Raw genomic sequence first — 19581 nt, 5'->3', positions numbered from 1 at the left:
AGCACTTTAGCCACTTGAAAACAGCTCCACTTGGAGTGTGAGGCGATTGTATGTTCAGCTGAAAAGTGAGGGGGCTGAACTCCATTGTTGCTGGGCTCCTGTCAGTCCGAGGCCCAAGTGTCCACCACGACAAGGAATGAACAGAGTGAGGGGCCCAGAGGAAGAGAGGACAATTGAAGAAAACCGTGTCTAGACTTTCCCCAGCCCTCTCCTTCTTTCTGCTGCCTACAAGAGCCCCAGGCCTGGCCACAGTTCTGTCTCCACCTTTTAGTCCCCTATTCTCCAACCGCAGAGGAAAGAAATAAGGAAGGAGTCTGTGCTGCGTTCAGAAAGTATCTATATACCTGATCGGCCAGTTGCCTTCCACAGAGGGAAGCCAGACTGCGGCTTAGGCCCGCTCCCCACAGGGACATCAGTAGGACATCCTGTGAGGGCTCCCAGACAGAGGGGGCAGGCTGGGCTTAGGGATGCCCACTGAGTGCACACATTTTTGTGCACCAGGCCTCTAGTCTATCTATAATAATAAAAGTGTAATATGCTAATTAGACTGGACATCCTTCTGGACAACCTTCTGGAGGAAGCCGTGGCTGCGACTGCGGCGGGGCTGAGCCACTTACACAAATTTCATGTATCAGGTCTCTAGTATATATAAAAGCCTAAGCGACCATTACAACTGGTGGACCGAATGACTGGTCTACCAGTTGCTATGACATGCACTGACCACCAGGGGGCAGGTGCTCAATGCAGGAGCTGCCCTCTGGTGGTCATTGTGCTCCCACAGCCAACCTCCCATGGTCCCTTCCCCCAGCCGGCTGGCCCCAATTGGCCCCGATTGGGACTGGGCGAGATGGCCTCCATCAGCCCCGATTGCCGGCCAGGCCGAGGAACTCCACCTGTGCACAAATTTGTGCCCTGGGCCTCTAGTAGATAAATAGCATCACTGATTGGGCAGCTCATAAGGTGCCACATGACTAATAGGAATCTCACACTCTTCAGACAGGAGGTGCTGGGCTGCCATCTCAGCTTTAGAGAAAACCAGGCAGAAACATTGCTCTTTGAGATTTTAATTTCTCTCAAAAGATTCTATAGTTTTCAGTTTAGGGTTTAACTTCATCTCTCTTATTTCATGTGTTTTGAGGTTATCTTAAGTGGTATTTACAGTTAATTTTTAATTTGTTGCTAGTGTATAGAAATACTGTTGCTTTTTGTATATTGATTTTTATGTACTATTACCTTGCTAAACTTATCCACAAGTTTTTATTTATAGATTCAGGTGGATCTTTTACATAGAAAATCATGTTATCTGTGGTTAAAGACAAGTACTTTCTTTCTTTTCAGCCCGTAAGCCTTTTATATATTACTAATGACCCGGTGCGCAGATTCGTGCACATTGAAAGGAAATTAGAAGATGGCCAACGGGGCGGGACTGGGTGAGATGGGCTGGACAGGCCCTGGAGCCAGCCTCCTGCGGTCCCTCCCTGGCGTCTGCAGAGTGAGCAGGGTCCCTCTAGCAGGTGGGGTCTCTCAGCGTGGCCCGTGGGGATTGGGCCAAAACCAGCTTTCAGACATCCCCTGAGGGGTCCCGGAGTGTGAGAGGGCACTCTGCAAAGTTGCTGTCGTACAGGGTGTGGAACACAAACGCAAGTGTGCCGTAAACCGGATTTGGGGCCAACAGTGCCCCAGCAACAACATAACCCATGGCCGAAGGTGGAATCGCGTGGCCCCACAAGGAATTGGGCTCCCTCCTCTCTGGTTCTGGGATGCGTCACCCGAGAACTGCTGCTAAGTCACTGCAGCTCGGCAGCTCCTGCATTGAGCGTCTGCCCCCTGGTGGTCAGTGTGCATCATAGTGACTGGTCAGACGTTTAACATAATTAGCCTTCTCTATATATAGGTTACCTTGCTCCTCTGGCCGTCATGCTTACTAGAACTTGTGAGAGTAGTCATGTAGACATCCTTGTATTCTTGATTTTAGGGGAAAGGCATTCATTCTGTTACTATTAAGTATGATGTTTTGTGTTTGTTTTATATAGATGCCCTTTATCAGTTTTGAAAAGTTACTTTCTATCTTAGTTTGTCAGAGATTTTGTCATTAACTAGAGGCTCAGTGCACGAATTTGTGCACCAGTGGGGTCCCTCAGCCTGGCATGTGGGATCGGGCCCAAACTGGCTCTCTGACATCCCTTGAGGGGTCCCAGATTGTGAGAGGGTGCAGGCCAGGCTGAGGGACCCCACCAGTGCACAATCAGGTCCGGGGAGAGACGGGGGAGGTTGGCCAGCCAGGGGGGAACCGCAGGAGGGCTCCAGGGCATGTCTGTCCCATCTCACTCAGTCCTGATTGGCTGGATCTCCAGGAGCAAGCTAACCTACTGGTTGGAGCATCTGCCCCCTGTTGGTCAGTGCACATCATAGCAAGTGATGGAGCTGCCTTAGCATATCATTAGCAATTACACTTTGATTGGTTGAACGGCTGACCGTACACTTAGCATATTAGGCTTTTATTATAGAGGATGAGTGAATTTTGTGAAACTCTGTTGCTGCATCTGTGGAGATGATAATATGGTTTTTCTTTTTCAGACAGGTGATAATGGCGAATTATATTGAATTAGAATGTTGAGCCAACCTTACATTCCTGGGTTAAGCCCCATTTAGTTATTATTTATTATTGGTAAGTTTGGTTTTCTAATATTTTGATGAAGATTTTACATTGTGTTCACTAGGTATTTGGCTTTTCATTTTCTTGTAATGCCATTGACTCATTCAAAAAAATATATGCATTTATTGATTTTAGAGAGGAAGGGGGGGAGAGAGAGAGGGAAATAGAAACATCAATGATGAGAGAAAGTCATTGATTGGCTGTATGCCTTCTACTAGGGATCGAGCCCACAACCTGGGGCATGTGGTCTGATGGGGAATGAAACTGTGACCTCCTAGTCCATAGGTTGATGCTCAACCACTGAACCATACCAGTTGGGCCCATTGCCTCATTTTGATATCAGGGTAATGCTGGTCTCAGAAAATAAGTTGGGAAGGGCCATCTATTTATCAATGAAAGATGTGTGTAGGTTGTTAATATTTTTCCTTTTAAATGTTTGTGAGAATTCACCAGTGAAATCACCTGAGTCTGAAGGGTTTTTGTGGGCGGGGGGGAGGGTGTTTTTATCCACAATTGGTGTCACTACCCAGGAGCACCTAATATCTGACTTTATTATCTATATATATGAAAGTGTAACTGACCGGATGACTAGCCGGTAGCTTTCGTGTGCACTGAACCAGGGGCAGCTGAATGTAGGAGCTGCCCCCTGGTGGTCAGTGCACTCCCACAGCCAACTGCCTGTGGCTGGCCAATCTCCTGTGGTCTGTCCCCGGCTGGCTGGTCCCAATCAGCCCCGATTGAGACTGGGCGAGATGGCCCCAATTGGCCAGGAGGGACCCCACCTGTGCACAAATTTGTGCATCAGGCCTCTAGTTTGGGAATAATTTTAGATTTACAGAAAAGTTACAAAAATAGTATAAATAGTGTATTTCACACCTAGTTTTCTCATTGTTAACATCTTACATCACTATAGTACACCTGTCAAAACTAAGAAACTGACATTGGTATTAACTAAACTACTTTAAACTGGACTTTATTTGGGTCCCAACAGCTTTTCCTTGGTCACTTTCTATTTTAGGGTCCAGTCTAAGATATCACAATGCATTTGGTTTTTGTGTGTCCCCAGTGTCTTCTGGTAACAGTTTCTCAGTTTTACTTTGTTTTTCATGACCTTAACAGCCTTGCAGAGTACTGGCCAGATATTTTTAGACTATGCTCTAGTCTGAGTTTGCTGCTGTTTCTCATTATCAGGGTTATGCATTTTGGAAAGAATACAACAGAGGCAAAAGTGCCCTTTTTATTTAATCAGATCAGCGGTATATGATGTCCAAATGACATCCATATCACATCATATTAACCATGACTACTTGGCTAAGGTGGTGTTTGTCAGATTTCTTCACTCTAAAGTTACTCTTTCTTGCCCAGTCAGTGTTTCTCAGTGGTTGAGCATTGACCTATTAACCAGGAGCTCATGATTTGATTTCCAGGCAGGGCACATGCCAGAGTTGCAGGCTCTATCCCAGTGTGTGGCATGCAGGAGGCAGCTGATTGATGATTCTCTCTCATCATTGATGTTTCTATCTCTATCTCCCTCTTCCTTCCTGTCTCTGAAATCAATTTTTTTTTAAGTTACTTTTTCTTTCTTTCCATACTCTAATTTTTAGAAGCAAGTCACTGAAGTCCAATCTACACTTGGGGGTTGGGGGGGAGGAAGTATCCACATGTATGATTTGGAATCCTTCTGAAAAGAAAATGTGTTTTCCTCTATTCAATTATTTATATCAGTATAAACTAATGTATATTTATTTTATACTTTGAGTTCTAATCCAATACTTTATTTTTATTTTGTTGCTCATGTTTTTGTAACTTTGAGCATTAGAAAAGCTTTCAGATTGGCACTTGCTCCATCCATTTGCTTTTGGACCATTTACCTACTTTCTGGCTCCAGAAGATGCCCCAGGGCCATCTTGTATTTTCGTCACCCTTGTTTTAGACTAACCCTTTTCCAAGGGACTGATTCCTTTTATTGGGGGATGGTATTTAGAACCCAAAACGTGGGTGCTGGGTGTGCTCATTGTTATTGAGGTGCCATTACTTTTATGTCTTCCCAAGGGATTGAACTAAGCTATTCACACACACACACACACACACACACACACACACACACACACACGTATCCAGATATCTATAGAATTGTTTCTGTGTCCGTGTGTATGTATGTTAAACATGAGTTCATATTGATGTCTCTGATTTTAATCCAGTACCACAGGGTTCTGTGGTCTAGTCTTCCTTTTTTTTTTTTAAAATTTAATTTTGTTTTATTTCTTAAAGTATTACAGAGTGTTACACATGTCTCCCCCCAGCCTTGACATTCCCCCGGCCTCCCCTACCTCCCAGTGTCTTGTGTCCGTTGGTTATTCTTATATGCATGCCTATAAGTCCTTTGGTTGATCTCTTATCCCCTGCCCCTCCCCAGGCTTCCCACTGTAGTTTGACAGTCTGTTCAATGCTGCTCTGCCTTTGTATCTATTTTTGTTCATCAGTTTATAATGGTCTTTATTATCCATAAATGAGTGAGATCATATGGCATTTTTCTTGGCTTCCCAGGGGCCGTCGCAGCCTCACAGGGGCCGTTTCAACCTCCCAGGGGCCGTCCCAGCCTCCCAGGGGCCATCCCAACCTCACTGGGGCCATCTCAACCTCACCGGGAGTGGGGCCATTTTGACCTCACCGGGGCCGTTCCGACCTCACCGGGGCCGTTCCAACCTCACAGGGGCCGTTTCAACCTCACCGGGGCCGTTTCAACCTCACCGGGGCCCTGTCAGCCTCACAGGGGCCGTCTCAGCCTCACTGGGGCCGTCCCAGCCTCACAGGGGCCGTCCCAACCTCACTGGGGCCTTCTTAACCACACCGGGGCCATCTCAACCTCACCGGGGCCGTCTCAGCCTCACGGGGGCCGTCTCAACCTCACGGGGGCCGTCTCAGCCCCACGGGGGCCGTCTCAGCCCCATGGGGGCCGTCACAGCCTCACGGGGGCCGGCTCAGCAACACGAAGTTTGGCATTCTGTCTTTTGTTGGACGGCTCCTTACTGGACAAAATCTCCAGGCATTCTTGGTGGCTGAATATCTGGTATGCTTGCCTGGATTTCGTTTTCTACTAAGTGCACAGACTGCTTGTCTGCCGTCTCCCAGTGTCCCATGTGAGACTGGATCTGGTGGACCTGCCTGTGGGTTTGCTGGTACAGCAGTTCCACGTCGCCAGCCCAGCCGGGTCCGGCTCTAGCTTCCACTGAACCCGATTCTGCTTCTTGAGTGTGTCCCTTATGTATGCGAGGAGTTGAAATCTGCAGTTTGTTGGGTTGGGATGCAAAAGCGCAGGTGGTTCCTTTTGTGCCACTGGCACAGCTTGGGTGGGAATGTAAATTGAGTAGGGCGGCGTCTCCGGGAATCACCAGGGCGGAGCAAAGTGCAATGGCGTCTCCAAGACTCCTTGCCTCTCTGTGACTCCCTCCACATCTTCGCGCCCCTGAGGCCAGCGAGCAGCTCCGCGAGCAAGCCACCCTCGCTCTCCGACCCGCTGCAAGGCCGTCCTGTCTCTCCCCATAGGGGTCTGGGACCTCAGAGTCCCTCCCCAAACAAGCTCAACAAAATCTCTAGGCGTTCTTGGTGGCTGAATATCTGGTATGCTTGCTTGGATTTTGTTCCCTACTAAGTGCACAGACTGCTTGTCTGCCTTCTCCCGGCATTCCATGTGAGACTGGATCTGGTGGACCTGCTTGTGCGTTTGCTGGTACAGCGGTTCCACATCGCCGGCCCAGCCGGGTCCGGCTCTGGCTTCCTCCGAATCTGATTCTGCTTCCTGAGTGTGTCCCTTATGTATGTGAGGAGTTGAAGTCTACCGTTTTTTGGGTTGGGCTGCAAAAGCCCAGGAGGTTCTCTTTGTGCCACTGGCACAGCTTGGGTGGGGATGTAAATTGAGTAGGGCGGGGTCTCCAGGAGTCACCAGGGCGGAGCAAAGGGCAATGGCGTCTCCTAGATGCCTCACCTCTCCGTGACTCCCTCCGCGTCTCCGCATCCCCTAGCGCCGGTGAACAGCTCTGTGAGAAAGCCTCCCTCGCTCTCCTACCCCCTCCAAGGCCGTCCCGCCTCTCCCCGTAGGGGTCTGGGACCTCAGGATCCCGCCCCAAACAAGCTCAGTGGATTTGAGAGTCTGTAACCCCTTCCGATTGAAAAAAACCGCGCATCCAGTTGCAGTCCGCCTGGCGCGCACCCCCGTACCTCTGTTCTTGGCGCCTCTGCATATCCTACTCAGTCTCAGTGCTCTTCTTTCTTTCCTTCCAGTTGTAGAGCTTCCACTGGGCCAGCCTTCCCATGGTTCTGAATGACAACTGTTTGTTTTATAGTGCGTAGTCTCGATGTTGTTGTGGGAGGCAGCATGCACAGGTCCGTACCCTATGCCGCCGTCTTGGTTCTCCTTCCTTTCTTGTATGCACATGATTTTGCAATCTGATGGTGAAAAACCTGGCTCCAACCATGTAGTACCCATTTACTTATTTGTTGAAGTCCAGTGTACATGAAAAGCTATTTCAGAACTGCTAACTCATGTGCTCACAAGACACAAATTTTCCAACTAGAGTATAGTGTTTATTTTTGTCATTAGCTTTATAGTTTCCAGTCAGAACGTTGTTTTCCAGTTAGTTAGGCCAGCTCATTCCCCTCACTCTTTCAATGCAGTTCTGCCATAATTTATGATGTAGGTAGATTTATTTGTCATAGTCCACGTTTCATCTTGGAGTCTTCCAGCATCTTGTTGATGGTTTTGGTTGTTGTTTTGTCAGCATCCATTGAACACTTCACAGTGTTCTGTGGGTTCTGACAGAGTTCTGTTCCCACCACCCTAACCCCAGCACCTACAGGAGGGATCTGTACTCTAAATGTTCCCCTGTGTCCCCTTTGTAGTCTCAGCAAATGCTAATCCGTTTTTTGTTGAATCCTTTTAAGTGATTGATTTCAGAGAGAGAGAGAGAGAGAGAGAGAGAGAGAGAGAGAGAGAGAGAGAAACATCAGTTTGTTGTTCCACTTATTTAAGCATTCATTGATAGCTTCTTGTATGTGCCCTGACCAGGTAGTGAACCTGCAGCCTTGGTGTATTGGGACGATGCTTTAACCAACTGAGCCACCTGGCCAGGCTTAATTTTGCATTTTCCAGAATGTTATATGAATAGAATGATATGAAAATCTTTGGATTTTACAAATGTTTTCTTTAACATAGTAAAATGCATTTAAGATTTATCTGTATTGTGTGAATTAATAGTTTGTACTTTTTAAATTGTTAGAGTATTCCATTCAATGGATGAGTCATAATTTCGTTACCTTTCCCCCCATTTAAAGACCTCTTACTTACTTCTAGCAATTATGAGTAAAGCTGCTATAAACATCCAAGTATGATAAGTAGTATCGCTACTTTTCTACTAAGTACTAATAAACCATAAATTCAATAAGTTAGTTACTTAGTATTGCCCAAGAAGATTATTAAGTCTTTGGTCTTGTTTAGAGAATCTACGAAATCTATCTGTCCTTTGGTTCTAATTTTGTTTACTTTTGACAAACTGCATTTGCCACTGTGTGGTGTTTTGGAAGCTGATTCGCCAAAGGTCACTAATTATGGTTCTGGGGTTCTGTGAACTTATAAACGAAGTAATTTATGTAAGTGACATGATTACTGGGTTTTAACTTAAAGTTAGATACATTAACATATTTTAGGGAATATGTTTTATAAAACAAAGAATATATTTTTCATTATTACTAATATATTGATCCCAGGAATTATGTGTGTGCATATTGTCAAGGTGGATTGATGTTTCAGGAAAGGAAAGGAGCGCCTAAATGAGTCTCCTCAGATGGCGATGCATTTGTAGAGAGCAGTGCATGAAGCAAATTACAGTGTTAGTGAAATTACAGGGCTTCTAGGGATTAGATTGAGTGAGTGTGTCTCTTGTCCCTCCCTTGTTTTACGTAAGTGCCAGGGATACTAGTTTAGAGTGCCTGGGGCGTTATTAGGGATGAGAAAGATTTATTGTAATCAAACACAAACTGACAGCATAGCATGAAGAAATTTCAATCCTCCAGCCTTGCTTACAAGTTTGATTAGGCTTATTGAGGCAGAAAATGTTTTCTCTCCTTCCATTTTTTATGTTTCCCCATTCCCACTTTCTATCCTAAATTATCTTTGAAGGGGTCACACTACCAAAAAAAGGAGTCTTTTTAAAATAACAATTGATTTGGTTTATTTGGCTTTAGGGAAATGAGCCATAGCAACAACAGAACTTTAAAATATTGGAGGATCTCCATTGTTGGCAGAGACACTACGCGTTTTTCTAAAAACTATACTTTATTCAGGAAGTTCTAACAAAGGTTAATATTTCGTGGCTCTATCATTGGGTCTTGAGCTGGTACTGTTAACTTTGGGAGCTGGTTGGCTCTCGGGCTCAGACAATTGTGGGCTGAGTCGGCTGAGTCGGTGCTGCCTTTCTCACGTCTGTACCTTTCACAGGGCCGTCCCCTCTCAGTGTCAGCCGGGCTGCAGCGGAGGTGGTGGGTGCCGGGTGGGAGGAGAGGTGGGGTTTCTATCCTCCCTCGTGCTCCGCAATGCCACCAGCCACGTGCCTTTCCAAGGATCCCACGGTGTATGTGAAGGAAAAGCCTGAGAGGGGTGCTTTGGTGAGGATTTCCTTCTCCTCTGCTCCATGGAAATGAACCTTTTGAGCGTTTACTTGCTTGCTGCTTTGTCCAGTGACCCAGGTAATGCAGAGCAGTCTTTGTGTTCTCTGTGGTGTGTGAAAGGGAGCAAAATGGTAGAAAAATAGCTTCAGTGAAAGGGATGTGCCTGTAACAGAGGAATACAATAGAAAAGAAAAAGGATATTTTTGCATTATTATTCTTACAATAGCTTTTAAGGTATCTTCATCTTTTAAAAAGCCCAATTTGACCTCCGAGAAGAAAATTGCTGGTTTTGAAAACCTGTGCTTTAATCGCTTAGCTTGAGAACAAAGGTTTCAATATCCTGCATTGCAGGGGTATTTTTTTTTTTTTTTTTTTTCAATAGGAAAGGAAGCAACGTCCTTCTTTTACGTTTTTTAGAACTGAATTGGCATGGCTTCTCTCAAATCTTAGCTGGGGACTTTATTGTTCTGTAAATTGTGATTTAATTATCTGAAGCCTCAGGATGGTTTTTCCCTTTTACACCCAAGGGACACTGGATGGGATATTGGGGGTTGCAGGGAGGAATCTTCCAGTGGGGAAGGGAATGTTTTTACAAAGCAATCTTCATGATTGTTTCTTATTTGAAGTTAAATTGGAATATATAATCATTTGGAAAAGGCATCTAAAACTCTTAGATTAGATCTAATCTAGATCTAATCATTTGAATTATTTATTCTTTGCTCAGTTTGTGGTTATTTTGCTGTTGTCAGCTAAAATGATGGTTATAAATATGAAGAAGAAGCTGCCGATTACTATGTGATGGCATTGGTGGAATTGCTTTCTGCTTTTTAAAATTTTATTTTTCCATTCATCTCTGTGAATTCAGGAACAGAGGCATGAATGTGAAAAGTAGACATGGTATAAAATGCTGTGGGCTTTTTTACTTTCTCCTAAGGTGTTTTTCATGGTGGAAGTTATTTTCTTGTAGACAGAAAGACCCAAGATCATAGTTTCTGACACTAAAAGGTGTTTAGTGGTACAGACTTCTCTGCTTAGAAAAGATAGATCAAAAATATTTTCAGCACACTCTGAAGTTCCAGTTAATTTATCTCTATCTTAGTGATAGGAGTTATAATGTTTGCAACATTTTGAAAGCTGGTTAACCCCTCAGAATATTAATAATTAATGAATGCTTGTTTAGTTTCAGAGCAAAAATATTATTAAGGATAAAGATGGTCATTTCATGATGATAAAGGGGTTAGTAAAAAAAGAAATATAGCCCTGACCAGGTAGTTCACTTGGTTAGAGCATCAACCATGCCAAGATTGCAAGTTCAAGCCCCGTCAAGGCCCATGCCAAGTGTCAGCCAGTGGTGTGAATGGGTGGGACAGCACATAGATACTCTCTCTCTCTCTCTCTCTCTCTCTTTTTTCTTTCTCTTTCCTTCTTCTCCCTTTCCCTCCCTCCTTTCCTTTTTCCCTCCCTTTGTTTCTCTCTCCGCCCCCCCCCCCGCTTCTTCTCTCTCTCTCTCTCTAAAAAAAAAATAAAAAAATTCACAGTTCTAAGCCTTTATGCACCTAATAGCAGAACTTCAAAATTCATGAAATAAAAACTGACATGACTGCAAGGACAAATAGACAAATCCACAATCATTATCAGTGATTACAGTATCTCTTGATAGTTGAAAGTAGACAAAAATCATCAAGGATATAGAATACTTAACAGTTAGTTGTCCAGTTTAATATTTGCATTTATAGAAAATTGCATTTATAGAAAATTTTAGCCAACAACATAATAAACGTTATTTTAGCAAGTGCACATGGGATATTTATTAAGGTAGATCATATTCTGGGCGTTAAAATAAGTTTTGGGAAATTAAAAGGCTTAGCCCTGGCCAGTGTTTCTCATTGGTTAGAGTGTTGGTTCACGCACTGAAGGTTTGTAGGTTTGATTCCTGGTCATGTACCTGGGTTGCAGGTTCAGTCCCTGGCCCAGGATAGGGCGGGTACAGGAGGCAACCAGTCCATGTGTCTCTGTCACATAGATGTTTTTCTCTCTCTCTCCCTCTTCCTTCCATCCCCCCCCCCCCCCCCCCCGGCCTCTCTCCCTCTTTCCTTCCCTTCTACTCTCTCTAAAAATCAATGGAAAATATCCTCGGGTAAGGATTAACAACAACAACAAAGAAAAATCTCTAGAAAATCCCCGGATATTTGGCAATTAACACAATTCTAAAGACTCCATAGGTCAAAGTAGAAATAAAAAGGAAATGGGAAATTATTTTGTGCTGAATGAAAATCGAAACATAGCATATTAGAATTTGTGGGATGCCCCTAAAGCATTACTTAGAAAGTTTTAGCATTAAGCACCTATTAGAAAAGAGGAAAGATCTAAAGTTAATGACATCAACTTTCATTTGAAGAAACTAGTAAAACGAGCAAATTGAAATCAAATAAGCAGAAGAAAAATATTAAAAATAAGAGTAGGAGGCAATGAAATAGAAAAATAAGAAAAAAATCAAAACAAAAGCTGCTTTTGAGACTCCTATATAATAAAAGCCTAATATCCAAATTGTTCGACTGGGAGTTTGAATGGGAGTTCGACGCTCGCTATGATGTGTGCTGACCACCAGGGGGAGGCGTGGAACATGGCGGGTGTTGGTAACGCAGTGCTGGCAGCAGGGGGCAGTGGAGGTGCTGCCGGCCCTGTTGGGCCCCAAGGAGAGCTGCGAGATGGTGGGAGCAGGTGAGCGGGCAGCAGGTATGAGTGGGGGCCTGATTGCCCCCTTATCACCCCACAAATGGCGACCAGCGGCAGTGGCGGGGAGTGGGGCCACCACTCAGCTCCAAGGTGCTGAGGGAGCCGGGTGGGGGACCCAGCCCCGATTGATCACCCCGCAAGCGGGATGGTGGAGCAGGTAAGGGGGCAGCACCAGGCCTCGGCGGGGTGCCAGGTGGGGATGTGAGGCTGGGGATGTGAACCTTGGGGCGCAAGTTGGGCCCCAATCCTCACAGGCCACCCTGAGGGACCCCACCTGTGCATGAATTTGTGCACCAGGCATGTAGTATCAATAAAATTGTTAATCCTGTAACCAGGCTGGTCAAAAATAAAAGAGAAGGTAAACATTACCAATTCAGAAGTAAAAGAAGTGGCGTCATTGCATGTACAGATATTAAGAGGACAATAAGGCACTATTATGAGTAACTTTATGCCAATAAATTTAACAATTTAAATTGAAATATGGTTTGGAGTTTTATATGCAGAGGGATAGATAGAGAAACAATTGTGGATGTGTGTAAATCTCCAAGCTCTGTCTGCTGATAGGGCCTAGGAACAGCAATAGGATCCCCACATGTAAAAAAGTAAACTTCTGTCCATACCTCACACTCTACGAAAATTATTGAAAAATGTCCCATAGACTTAAAAGTAACATTGAATGTCATTAAACTTATAGGAGAAAACCACCCATCAGCTCAATAACCAGCATTTTTATGAATATTTCCCGTCTTTGGTCAAGATAGAGATATATTTCTGTATTTGTATAAAGTAGACACATAGTGTATAACATTTCTTTATAAAAATTAAAGCATACTGGATATACTGTTTGGTAAATTTTTTAACTTAAAACATCAACATAATTTTACATTATTAAATATTTCACTATAGCACCAGTTTTAAATTGTGTTGCATAGAATCCTAGGGGTTCAAATGAGGTCCCTTAGAGAGTAAAAGTGGACAGTTGGGAGCTCTAGGTTCCTTATATGTCAGAGCAGCTTAACTTTTATTTTATATATTGAACTTCCAAATAAGATTTGAAAAAAACAGACCTCTAAATAATTTTGATAGCTACGAAGTGCTTTGTGATATGGCTAATTGATTTAACCAGTTCACTTCTGTAAGTATTTAGGTTAGGTACAGTTTTTCAGTATAATAATCAAAGTTGTAACAAAATGTCCTTGTAACTCTAGTTACGTGTTCTCTCTCAACTTCTGAGGATGAATTTATATATAGCAAGGAAGCCACATGGGAGTTTGGACTAGAAGTGAAGAGTTTGTATGTGAACCGGGTGAGCAGAGAAGAGAGGACACACCTGTCCCTGGACTAATCCAGGGGTCTGTGCCTCTTCTCCAGGAAAGATGCAGCAAGAATCTGAAGGGGCTGTTTGGGGAGCAGACCTTTTGAGACAAATGTAATATCACTTTGATGCCAAGTAACAAAGTAGGGCACAGAATAGGTGAGAGAGACTATTTCTGTTCAAAGTAAAAAACAAAACAGGAATCCACCTGATAGCAGATAGAGATATAGTCTTGTCAAACTGAATAAATACCAAAAGCTACAATGAATTCATATTTTCAAATGAGTTGTATTTTATTCATCACAACGCCATCCTTACATTCGGAGCAGAGCAAGCCTAGCTGTGAAGATGTGCTAGTTATGCAGCATGGGCGTCGCACTGGTGCATGCAGTGACTCAGTTCTCCTGGGTTGAACTTAGCTTCGCTCTGGCCATGTGGCTCAAGTGGTTGCAGCATCTCCCATGCACCAATGGTTGCGGGTTTGACGGGAGGCAACCAATCGATCTTTCTCACATCAAAGTTTCTCTCTCTCTCCCTCTCTCTCGCTCTCGCTCTCAAAATCAATGGAAACATATCCCCGGGTAAGGATTAAATATAATAAAATGAACTTAAGTTTGTAAAGTAGTAATTCCCGATTCTGGGATAATCTAAGAGGAATTTCAACATAATTAACACACCTTCCCTCCAACTTAACCAGATTCAGTGCTATGATGAGCCATTATTACTGATGAAAGTATACCCCAATTTTAATTTCTTGGTTTGGGGTCAAGAAAAGCTCTTGTAGAAGAAAATGTAAGATGGCATGCATATAACTAATGTTATCACCTTTTCCCTGAAACCAGACGTCTTTTTCTTTGTGGTGGTTTGAAAGTTTGGGGTATTGAGATTTGGCAGCAGAAAGTGTGGATAGCTAAGAGGCATTGTTAATACTTGAGGCCAGAACCAAACCATTTGTGAAGAGATACCTCTTTACTTTAGTGTTATTTACAATAGCCAAGATCTGGAAATAGCCCAAGTGCCCATCCTATCTAATAAAAGAGAAACATGGTAATTAGCCATACCTCCGCTACCCTTCCCATTGGCTAATCAGGGAGATATGCAAATTAACTACCAGCCAAGATCTTGAAGCGAAAATGAGGCTTGCTTGCTTCAGTGACGGAGGAAGCCAACGTTCCCCGCCAGCTGCTGCCGGCCTCTGAGCTTGCAGTTTGAAACATTGTTACAAATATAGAACCTAAAAAACTCCAGCCAGCCGGGATCTCAGAGCTGGAGTTGAAACAGTGTTTCGATTATAGAACCCAAACAAACCAGATACCTGCTTTCAGCAGCCGAGGCCTCAGAGCTGGAGCCAAGCCTCAGAGCTAAAGCTGGCCCAGAATAAGAAAAAAAAAGAAAAAAAGGAGCGGTTGGGAGCTTCCGTCACCCGCCAGCCTGAAAACAGCCCTCAGCCCCTCACCCAGACTGGCCAGGCACCCCAGTGGGGACCCCCACCCTGAAGGGGGTGTGACCAGCTGCAAACAGCCATCAGTCCCTCACCCAGGCTGGCGAGGCACCCAAGCGGGACCCCCACCCTGATCCAGGACACCCTTCAGGGCAAACCAGCCGGCCCCCACCCGTGCACCAGGCCTCTATCCTATATAGTAAAAGGGTAATATGCCTCCCAGCACCGGGATCAGCGTGACGGGGCAGCGCCCAAACCCCCTGATCGCCCTGCGGCTCTGTGTGTGACAGGGGGCGGGGCCACAACCTCCCTATCCGCCCTGCTTTGTTCATGACAGGGGAAGGCGCCCCAACCCCTGATCAGCCCTGCTCTGTGCCTGATAGGGGGGAGCTCCCCAACTCCCTGATCGCCATGCGGCTCTGTGTGTGACATGGTTCGGCGCCCCAACCCCCTGATCGGCCCTGCTCTGTGTGTGACAGGGTGCGGCGCGCCCCCCCCCCCCCCCCACGGGCCCTTCTCTGTGTGTGACGGGGTACAGCCATAACCTCTCCATCAGCCCTGCCCTGAGTGTGACAGGCTGTGGTGCCCCAACCCCCTGACCCGCCTGCTCTGTGTGTGACAGGGGGCGGTGCCCCAACTCCCCTATCGGCCTTACTCTGTGAGTGACAGGGGGAAGCTCCTCAACCCCCTGATCAGCCCTGCTCTGTGCGTGACAGGGGGGAGCTCCCCAATCCCCTGATCGACCCTGCTCCGTGCGTGACGTGACAGGGTACGGAGCCCCAACCCTCCAATAGGCCCTACCCTGAGTGTGACTGAGGGTGGCATCGCAACCTCCCGATCCACCCTGCTCTGTGCATGACAGGGGCGGTGCCCCAACTCCCCAATCAGCTCTGCTCTGATCCACATCAGGGGCTGCACCTAGGGATTGGGCTTGCCCTCTGCCACCCGGGAGCAGGCCTAGGCCAGTAGGTCGTTATCTCCCGAGGGATCCCAGACCTCGAGAGGGCACAGGCCAGGCTGAGGGACCCCCCTCCCTCCCAAGTGCACAAATTTTTGTGCACCAGGCCTCTAGTCAGTAGATAAGTGGATAAAAAATGCTGTGGTACATTTTCACAAGGAAATACTACATGGGCATAAAAAGATAGAAATCTTACCTTTTGCAACATTATGGATGGACCTGAAGATTATTATGCTCAGTGAAATAAGTCATTCAGAGAAAAACAAATACCATATGATCTCACTTATATGTGGACAAATTAACAAACTGAGGAACACAGTAGAAACAGTGCCTGGATACCTGGAACAGTCTGACAGCTGTTAGGGGAGAGGGGCGGGGCTGGGTGGAAGAAGGTGAAGGGATTAGCTAAGGAACATATTTGCATAACGCAGACACAGACAACAGTGTGGTGACAGCCAAAGGGAAAGGGGGTGTGGGCCAAGTGGAGGTAGGCATGGGGGAGGAATGGGGAATCTGTAATATTGTCAACAGTAAAAATAAAGAAAAATATGACAATTTCTTTTCTGTAAAGTTTTTAAAAATTTATTTTTCATCTACAGATGGCATACAATCTTAGTTTTTGGTGAAAACTTAGTGAAGTGCTCACCCAAATCAGCCGAGTACTCATCTGCTACCATGCAGCTATTACAGTATTGTTTATTTAATCCCCTGTGCTGTACCTTAGTACCCGTGATTATTTCGATAGCTGGCAATTTGTACTTAATTTTTTTCACCTATTTCCTCAACCCTCTCCCATCTAATGATCACTGTTTGTTGTCTGTATCAATTAGTTTGTTTCTGTTTTGTTTATTTTGATTTTTAGATTCCAGATATAAGTGAAATCAGACGGTACTTAACTTTCTCTGCCTGACTTATTTGACTTAGCATACTACCCTCTAGATCCATCCATGTTGTTGCAAATGAAAGATTTTTTTTTATGGCTGAATAATATTCCATTGTGTATATATGTATCACATCTTCTTTACACATTTGTGTATGACATTTAGGTTCATATCTTGGCTCTACTATATAATATTGCAGTCAGCATAAAGGTACTTAAGTCTTTATGAATTAGTGTTTTGGATTTTTTCGGATAAATACCCAGAAGGGCCATTGCTGGGTCATGTGATAGTTCTGTTTTCGGTTTTATGAGGAGCCACTGTAATGGTTTCCATAGTGGCAGCACCAGTTTGCAGTTGCATGAGCAGTGCACAAGGGTTGCCTTTTCTCCACACCTTTAATATTAGTTGTTGTTTTTAAAATTTCTTTTATTGTTTAAAGTATTACATTTCTCCTTTTTCCTGATTAACACCCCCCACCACTACCACTCCCACCCCCGAGGGTCCTTTGGTTGATCTCTCACCCCCCTCCCCTTCCTTCTCTCTGAGGTTGGACAGTCTGTTCAGTGCTACCTTGTCTCTGGCTCTGTTTTTGTTCATCAGTTCATGTTGTTCATTATATCCCACATTTGAGTGAGATCATGTGGTATTTATCTTTCTCTGACTGGCTTATTTCACTTAGCATAATGCTCTTCAGGTCCATCATGCTGTTGCAGATGGTAAAAGTTCCTTCTTTTTTACAGCGGCGTAGTATTCCATTGTGTAGATGTACCACAGTTTTTAATCCACTCATCTGCTGATGGGCACTTAGGCTGTTTCCAGATCTTAGCTATGGTGAATTGTGCTGCTATGAACATAGGGGTGCATATATCCTTCTGATTGTTGTTTCTGCTTTCTTGGGATATATTTCTAGAAGTGGGATCACTGGGTCAAATGGCAGTTCCATTTTTAGTTTTTTGAGGAAGCTCCATACTGTTCTCCACAGTGGCTGCACCAGTCTGCATTCCCACCAGCAGTGCAGGAGGGTTCCTTTTTTCTCCACATCCTCGCCAGCACTGTCGTTTGTTGATTTGCTGATGATAGCCAGTCTGACAGGTGTGAGATGGTACCTCATTGTTGTTTTGATTTGCATCTCTCGGATGATTAGTGACTTTGAGCATGTTTTCATATGTCTTTTTGGCTTTCTGTATGTCCTCTTTTGAAAAGTGTCTATTTAGGTCCTTTGCCCATTTTTAAATTGGATTGTTTATCTTCCTTTTGTTAAGTTGTATGAGTTCCCTGTAAATATTGGAGATTAAACCCTTATCGGCGAGAACATTGGCAAATATGTTCTCCCATGCAGTGGGCTTTCTTGTTTCGTTGATGGTTTCCTTTGCTGTGCAGAAGCTTTTTATTTTGATGTAGTCCCATTTGTTTATTTTCCCTTTAGTGTGCAGTGCCCTAGGAACTGTGTTGGTAAAGATATTGCTACAACACATCTATATATATAAAACCCTAATATGCAGATAGAACGGTAGAACAACTGAACAACTGGTCGCTATGACGTGCGCTGACCATCAGGGGTTGCGTGCGGAACATGGCGGGTTTCAGCAGCAGGCGGCAGAGCGCAGAACATGGCGGGCATTGGCTGTGGCGGGATGGTGGAGCAGGTGAGCGAGGGCGCCAGATCAGGCGGGGTGCTGGTCGCTGTCATCGGGGCGAGCCTCTGATGGTTACTGAAAATTCTTTGCTCCTGCACACTGCAGTCCCTCCAGACACTCGCACCCGCTGGTGGTGCTGGAGCCCACCGCTTGCACCTGCTGACGGTGCCGGCACTGCTTGCACCCACTGTTGGCGCCAGCTCCAATCACTCCTGGCGCCATCAGCGTGTGGGAGCAGCGGCAGTGGGGGCAGGGCTTCCCGCAGACAGGGCATTGGGGTCCAGGTTGAGAGGGGCCAGGCGGGGGCATGAAGGATGGGCTGAGACCTGCCCCTGTGGCCACCACGGCCTCATGGCCTACAGTTCCTTTCAAGGTGCACGAATTCATTCACTAGGCCCCTAGTATCTGATACTTTGCTGCCTATGGAGTCTTCTAAGATTTTTATGGTTTACTGTCTTATATTCAAGTCGTTTATCCATTTTGAGTTTGTTTTTGTGTATGGTGTAAGTTGGTGATCTAGTTTCATTTTTTTTGCATGTATCTGACCAAATTTCCCAGCACCATTTATTGAAAAGACTGTCTTGACTCCATTGTATGCTCTTGCCTACTTTGTCAAATATTAATTGAGCGTAATGGCTTGTGTCGATTTCTGGGTCCTCTGTTCTGTTCCATTGGTCTGTATGTCTGTTCTTGGGCCAGCACCAGGCAGTTTTGAGAACCATGGCTTGGTAATACAGCTTGATATCTGGTATTGTGATCCCTTCAACTTTGTTCTTTCTCAGGATTGTTGCAGCTATTCAGGGTCTTTATTTTTTTATTTTTATTTTTTTAAATTTTTATTGATTAAGGTATTACAAATGTGTCTTTATCCCTCCATTGTCCCCTCATCCCCCCAGTCTTGCCCTCACCCTCACCTCCTGTTGTCTGTGTCCATTGCTTATGCTTATATGCATGCATACAAGTCATTTGGTTGATCTCTCCCCCTTACCCCCACCCTCCCCTACCTTCCCTCTGAGGTTTGAGCATCTGATGGATGCTTCTCTGTTTCTGAATCTGTTTGTTCATTGGTTTATGTTGTTCATTATAATCCACAAATGAGTGAGATCATGTGATATTTATCTTCGGGGTCTTTTTTTTTATTCCAGATGAATATTTGGAGAATTTGTCCTAGGTCTGTGAAATATGCCCTTGGTATTTTAACGGGGATTGTATTGAATCTACAAATTGCTTTGGGCAGTATGGACATTTTAATGCTGTTGATTCTATCAATCCGTGAACAGAGTATGTTCTTCCA

The 19581-nt window shown here is 44.9% G+C and overlaps 1 protein-coding gene across 3 annotated transcripts in view; it reads left to right on the top strand.

The window, feature by feature from the left end:
• The window catches only part of ARHGEF12 (Rho guanine nucleotide exchange factor 12), a 208459-nt gene that overhangs the window by 19544 nt on the left and 169334 nt on the right, over positions 1–19581 (top strand). The window contains exon 1 of one of the 3 annotated variants that reach the window (XM_036311229.1): positions 2578–2668. The exons of the other annotated variants lie outside the window; for them this stretch is intronic. The gene's annotated coding sequence lies outside the window, so the exon portion shown is untranslated. Of the gene's footprint in view, positions 1–2577; positions 2669–19581 lie in introns of those variants that run through there. 3 annotated transcript variants of the gene reach the window in all.

The sequence above is a fragment of the Myotis myotis genome, unplaced genomic scaffold (assembly GCF_014108235.1).
Source record: "Myotis myotis isolate mMyoMyo1 unplaced genomic scaffold, mMyoMyo1.p scaffold_m19_p_53, whole genome shotgun sequence".
Classification (NCBI taxonomy): domain Eukaryota; kingdom Metazoa; phylum Chordata; class Mammalia; order Chiroptera; family Vespertilionidae; genus Myotis; species Myotis myotis.
This window is presented reverse-complemented; position numbering and strand designations above follow the sequence as displayed.